This window comes from Heterodontus francisci, chromosome 16 (assembly GCF_036365525.1).
Source record: "Heterodontus francisci isolate sHetFra1 chromosome 16, sHetFra1.hap1, whole genome shotgun sequence".
NCBI classification, from domain to species: Eukaryota; Metazoa; Chordata; class Chondrichthyes; order Heterodontiformes; family Heterodontidae; genus Heterodontus; species Heterodontus francisci.
The window spans coordinates 69,464,090-69,471,343 of NC_090386.1; positions in this window are offsets into that span (position 1 = coordinate 69,464,090).

Sequence of the window (7,254 nt, forward strand, 5' to 3'; positions counted from 1 at the left end):
TTTTAATTCTGGTGGTCCCATGGCTTTTATTACATTGGTGTTATGTGGGTGTAGTGAGCTCATGAGCCAAGTCTGTAGCAGGTATCCCTTTGCCCCCCCAACAGCCATCCAGCCATGCTCCTGGAAGGGCTAATAACAGGTGAATGGTAGAATATTTTAGGATAAATTGGTCATGATAGTGCCTGGGTATTTTACATAAATTTGCATAAGCCAGCACTACTGCAGTCTTTGAGCTCCCTCCTGCAGACAGAGATGTCCATTGTAGCTGGCTGAAAAGAGCCAGTGGTGAAAAGCTGGAATGTCATTGATGAGTGGGATAAAGGAGCACCAGGTTATTTGAAGCATGAGTGAGGTAGAGCAAATAGTGGTGCCAGCGGAGGAGAGGGAACCTCCTGTACTTTCAGGTTTGATCAGTGGTCTGTGTTGAGTTAGCTCATCTCAGCAGGGGTGGTGGTGATGACAATGCAGTTTAGTTCTGATTTTTGCTCCCTTAGCTTTAAAGGTGTATGTTTATGATTATTGATAATGAGACTCAGCTGAATACCTAGTTGGTGAGATACCAGAGAACTGACAGTGCAAATGGAACCACGCTCAGATATTTGGAAATGAAAAAGAGTTCTACAAATGAGGTATTCTAAAAAATAAATAATAAAGTTGAAAGCATAATTAAAATCATAAAAATGAAAATAATATATAATAGATAAAATGATAACTTCCACAGAGTACAGGGTCTTTCCTTTTGATACTGTCTTAACTAGCAATTACTTGAGATCCCAGCAATTAACTTAACATTTTACTAAAATCAGATTAAGAAACTAAGGCAAAACAATACAAAAATGTTTTATATAATCCAGTCAACACCAAGGTTAGTGCCTGGATAGCATGCATATATGTCTGTTTAATAAGCTACTCAGTACCTTTGATGCTCTGGGTTAAAAAAGAAAATCAAAATATTCTGCCCAAAAGTTGATGACAAAATCAGAAGTTGGAGGCAGCTAGATTCCAATACTTTCTTCTTTAGGGTATTAGGTACAAAATATTAGGACTGAATAAATTTCAGTCAGCAAGCACTATCAAAGTTCAAAACATCTAGTACATTGGGATTCTTTCACCTCACTGCCCATCCCATTTCCAAGGTTCTAAAATCAAAACCTAATCCACAAAAAAATCTAAAGAACTTTCATTCTGCACCTTCAAACCTCAGAAAGGAAAGAATTAATAAATGAGGATGTGTGGTAATACAAATTTCACATAGGGAGGCAAGAACTGTTCAAGTTTTCTATTAGTAATGTTTCCCACATTGTGTAACATGTTGGTCAAATTATGTTAAAAGTAAATTTTAAAAGAAATGTTACATCACAGATGCCCTCTCTCTGAAGACGTTCTCATCTGCCTGAAGGGTAACACAAATCAATACATTATCTTAAAGTAAAGAAGAAATTGAAGTCCAACATTAATATAATAAACATTTTTATTGTTCCATAAGTATATGAAAGCACCCTTGCTGTGTCAAGCAGTTGCTGTTCAAAGGTTCATGAGGGTCCATACCATGTATTAAATAGTAAATGATCTCTCAGTGTACAGATAAGGTCAGTATTTGAAGATCAAATACTTAAATAAATCCATTTAATCTCTTAATTAGACTTTAGGGTTATTTCTCAGCATCTTAGTCAAAGGTAAATAATTAAACAGAACTACAGCAGGGATTCCTGTAGCAATTTGAACATCCACTCTCATCTTGTTGGAAGTTTAATAGCTGCAGAAACTAAATTCATCATTAATATATTTATTTTCTTTATTTTTGTTCAAGAGCAAGAGTCCTATTTTTCTTCATCATACAGAGAGATAATAAATGAGTTCAGGCCTCTCCCGGTAATGCTCTAAATAAGGGTATGACAATGAATTGTATTCTCCTCTTGATTTTCTGTCTTTCGTGATACAAATATAGATAAGGAAGGCAATATGCCTGATCTTAGCTGTTCCTTCTGGAAAAATCTAGTCTCCCTATCATGTCCATCCATCTGAAATTAAGGTTTGCCTTCCCTACTTTACCCATTCTATGGGAGGAATTTTATGCAGTCTGCTGCCATGGATTTGGTGGCTTGTAGAGTGATATAATTAGGTGGGAGGTGTTTTAAGGATTCCCAACGGTGAGATATTTTAGAGGAAATAAGTCAGCGGCGGGTTTGCTGCGTTCTGGGGTTTCCCCCAGTGCATTTAGGATTGCAGCTTTGCATTCATTTAATTAACATGAATACTCATTACCCTTTGCATAGCTACGATTTAGTCCTACCTGCCAGATTAACTGAATGGCGAGCGATATTCCCATGCCACCCGGTTCATGAATGTTTCAATGTGGCGTGCAACAGTTGGATTTGTGCAGTTGAGTCTTGGGACTGTGCTTTCCTCTCTTTCACTCAGCTGCTAAACTAACACCACCATTTGCCTCCAAGCTTGGCACCAGCAAGGGTGAATAATCTCAGGGAATGGCTGTGTCGTCATGGGTGGGGACTACATGGAGGAGTTGGGAAGGGTGGGTTTGCTTAGGTGCAGGGCAGGGTAGTGGGGGAGGGAAGAGTGTGGCTGATCAGGTGCATCAAGGAGCAGGGGAGGGTGGAGTGGACCATTCTGGTTGTTGAATGGTTGATGTTGACAGTGAAGATGCATTTTGTCGGCAGTGGGGGTGGTGGGTGGATTAGATCAGTACTGTGTGAAGATATTTGACAAGGGCCTAAAGGGAGGGATGTGACCAATCGATGTTGGGGAGCTGTGGGAAAAATTGAGGGTACTGGCTAGCAGGGGGAAGGGTCACAGTCAGGGAAGGGAAGGTCAAGGCTAATGGGTCGGTATTTGACAGCTTCATATGGAGGGCAACGGGACTCAACAACGATTTGAGGAGGTTCGAGGAGAAGAGTTGGCATGCCGATAGTAACGGGAGTAGGAACAGGGGGAAGGATGGCATGAATACATTGATGATTCCACTGTGCACTATAATGGGGGGAGGCTCAATGGTAACAGAGGGAAGGGTAACTGTAACATTGGGTGGGTCAAGACGTTTCAACTCACTAGCAACAGAGGGCTGAATCGCTCTGTTAATTTATTGTTCAGAAAAGCCACAGTGACGTGGGTCTCATACAGCCAAATTGTCTAGTACCACAGGAAGAAAAACAGAGAGAGAGAGAGACTAAAGAAGGCTCTTTTCCCTCAACTCCTGATGCCCAAGTGCCAGAAACAGGCAGAACAGGAAGGTGAGGATGCTCCGAATGATGACATCCAGGAACGTCCTTATCGAAGATGGGCACTGGCACGTCATCGCATCTTCAGGACAAAGGCACATTACTTTCAAATGTCAGAGAGGCAATGCCAGAGATGCCTAAGGATGTTGTGTGAAATGGTCACAGAAATTTGTAGGATCCTGCAGCCGGTTGGCTTCATGCTAGTTGCCCTCAAGGTGACTGCTACACTCAATTTGTTTTTCTAACAGCATCTTCCAGGGATCTATGGGCAACATATGTGGCATCTCGCAGTCTGTAACCCACAGGTGCAACAAAGAGGTGATCAATCCCCTTTTCGACCTGCCAATGATTTAATCTATTTACCTGTATGCGAGGACAGCCAGGCTGCAATGTCTGCAGCCTTTGGCGCCTAGATTGCAAGGGGTGATCGACTGTACTTATGTGGCCATTACAGTTCCCTGGGAGCAGCCTGCTGTCTTTGTCAATGGCAAATGCTTCCACTCTTTAAACATACAGCTGGTTTGTGACTATAGGAGAAGAATTGTGCATGTTTACACGTATTTCCCAGGGAGCTGTCATGACTCCTACATTTTGAGGAACTCCCAGCTGCCAGCAGTTTTGGAGGAACCAGCCGAAGTGGACAGATCGATCCTGGGTAACGAGGGTTATCCCCTTTGTACGTGGTTGATGACACCAGTACGTCATCCCCAAAGCACTGCTGGAGAGGTACAATGCTGCTCATGCATCCACCAGAGCCATCATTGAGCACATCATTAGCAGACTGAAAATGCAATTCCGTTGCCTTAATCAGTCTTAAGAGGCTCTTCAGTATGCACCACAGAGGGTGTCACAAATAATCATTATCTGCTGTGCCTTGCACAATCTTGCAATTGGACAAGGCAAAATTCTGCAGGCAGAGGAACAGGAGGATCACCGGTCCTCCTCAGATGAAGATAACTATTAAGAAGGTGAGGAGGAGGCCAACAATGACAACGATGCTGTCATCAATATGAGGACCATGGAGAGACATACAAGCAGCATCAAGGAGAACCTAATTTATGCACATTTCAGCCAGCAATAAACCACATCATCAAGGAATGTTGGGAGGAGAAACACAACAATTCCCCACAGAAGTTCCCTTTTGCACGAGGTCTTATTCATCTCTGCAATCTTAACGAAGCATGGCTGCACTTTCATGTGATTGGCATTTGAAATTATCCATGGGCTAGGATGAATGCGACTACACACCACTGCAAGTAGCGTTATGACAGTATTGGAAAAAGTTATTAATCCTTAATAGGAAATCAGCTATCATTGAAGAGTGGAACACTCAAATTCCAATGAGATATAGACACCGGACATTTCCTGAGATGCTTTGCAAGCATCAGTGCGTTCCTGCCATAGGCCTCCAAAAAATTTCTTTGTATCCATCTGTAACTAAGTAAAACATTACCAAGAGTGGATCAAATTTTGCATGAAATAAATATGTTTGAATACATCTTTGCAATCATGAACATTTCTACATCACCCGTGGCACCTTTGTGCTCCAAACTGTTTCAATTTTCTTTTACTGCCACTACGTCTAGGTGCTACCCCAACAATTAGCAGCTGAGATGGAGGCAATCTGCTCAGCACGCTGCCCCGTTGCTGTGGATGACCATGGTGGGCATCCTCTGGAGGAGCAGGGCCTTGATAGCTCCATCCTACTGGGGGTCTGTAGCACTGGCGTTTGAGTATCCCCCGTGGGCTGGCCTGCTGGAGGTAACGGGGTCAATGTCATGGGGGAGGAAGAGATGCCATTTATCCTGTGGATGTCCTAAGAGGAAGGCCCTGGGGAAGCTGGCACGTGATCCTCCTCCATCTGTGTGCATGATGGCACCTGCTTGACTCCCTGAGGGAAATGAGCACCTGGAGGGATGTCCATGTTCTTCGTTTCCCTCTCGCTTAGACTCTGCTGCATGGAGCCCACAGCAATAGCGTTGGAGTGCAGGTCAGATCACATATGGTTTGAGTAGTCAATCACTCTCCCAAGAGCTCGCTAGACTCTCTACTGAGGAAGACATATGCTCAAATGCCTGGGACATGGCTGATGTCATGGCTTGCATGGATGTCAGGCATCGCCAACATATTTTCTACATGGCTTTGCAGCACATTCAGTAGACTTCTCGTAGTAACAGAGGATCATCGTGAGTGAGGGGCCGAGCAGGCGCCTGGTCCTTAGTAGTCCTCCGATTGTCAGGGGACCCAGCGGGCACATGCTCCCTCAGCTGCAGGAACATGTCTGTGTCGTGCATACCAGCTTGTGATCCAGATTCTAATCTTAAACACCCCGTGGGCCATGTAGATGTATCTGCGCTGGCAGAGGTGGAAGAAGAGGCAAGTGACGGTGTACCCTCTGGGGCATTGACTACTTCTTGCTTCCCAGAGGAGGTTTCTTGGGACACATTGCATTCTCCTACTTGAGTGTGGGCACTTACAGTGGAGACACAAACAGAGGCACTTTAAGCATGAGCTTCACAAGTTCAAACAATTTCCTTCAGTTCCACATATGGCTACAAGAGGAGAAATGACACTTCATCCTTATGCCTTGTGTTTCCTGCCTCACCATTTCCCCTCGCCCTCCCTCCCTCTTCTCCTGTGATCTCAGAGGCCTTATCCTCAACTGTGGTCAGCAGCCTGATGTCAGAGACCCCTCTCCTGTCTTAACACACTCGCACTGGTTGTGGCTTTGTTTGTCCTGCAACAGACAGTGCAGATTTACTGACATGGCAATTGATGCATCACAGCCATTGCATACATGCATCAACATCATTCATTCTGCATTGGATATGTCTTGTGAAAGCCAATCACATAAACAATGCCAATCTTCATTTAGTAAATGGCACCAGGCTGCTCAGACATTCAACTGCATTCCTTGCATGCCCTCTGCCTTAAAGACACAAAGCCATGAAAGAAATCCTTCCAATGGAGCAGCCTCACCAGACCACTTACCCTCACTAATCTGGTTCGCTTGCAGCATTACCCCCATGTTTTTCCAGTTACCCCACAGTTCAAGACCTCTTCTGCTACCTCCATCCAGGCTGCCTTGGTGAGGTGGGAGGGTCTTTGGACTCCATCTGCAGGGAAGAGGATCTCCCGCCTTTCCCTGATGGCCTGGAGGAGAGCCTGAAGGGAGGCATCATTGAACTGTCAGCTGGGATGCTGGCTGCCATGTCATTCACTTTGGCTGTAGGGAAAATAAATGATATGAAGTTGGTCGTAACTTTCACAAAATAAGGGAGACAAACACATTTTGATTTAAGTATAAAGCTTCAATTTAAGTTAGTGTAAGATACTTACATGAAAGGAAAGCGCTGCTCCTCGAGGCTGAAAGCACAGAATGTTTTATATCTGTGGTGATCATAGTGCTTGGGGCTATGACGGCTGGTTCCACCAATGAAAGGCTGCCCCCGTGTGTTCCTTGTACCCGTCACCGCATCGCTAATTTAAATACAAAATTGTGTGGAAAACGGGATTTGTGGTGGGAGCGGAAGTTACAACAACATCCAATCCCGCCGTCGGGAACACTGTGGCACTCATTAGATTCCAAGCTATGTGTTGAAAGGTTTTTTGTGTGAAGAACTTCCTGATATTGGTTCTAAATTTTCTTTTCACTATTTTGAATTTAAACCCACTCCATGCTACTGTAAAAGTTTACTTTGAAGTAGTACTCAGATTTACCCTTTCTATACTATTTAACATGTTATATATTTCCATATGGTCCCCTCTCAGACACCATTTTTAAAGCTGAAGAACTAAATTTCTCCTGTTCATCATAGCTCATTCCTCAGACACTTTGCAATTGGGAAAATTCCACGGCTATCACTTGCTGTTTCCCTGCACCAAACCACTTGAGTTCAGCAGCTTTGTATATAGAATCACGTAGAAATTGTAAGACTGAAACGAACCATTCATTCCAAGCAGTCCATGTTGCTGTTTCTCATCCAGGTGGGCAGTAGTCCTAATCCTGTGCCCACCC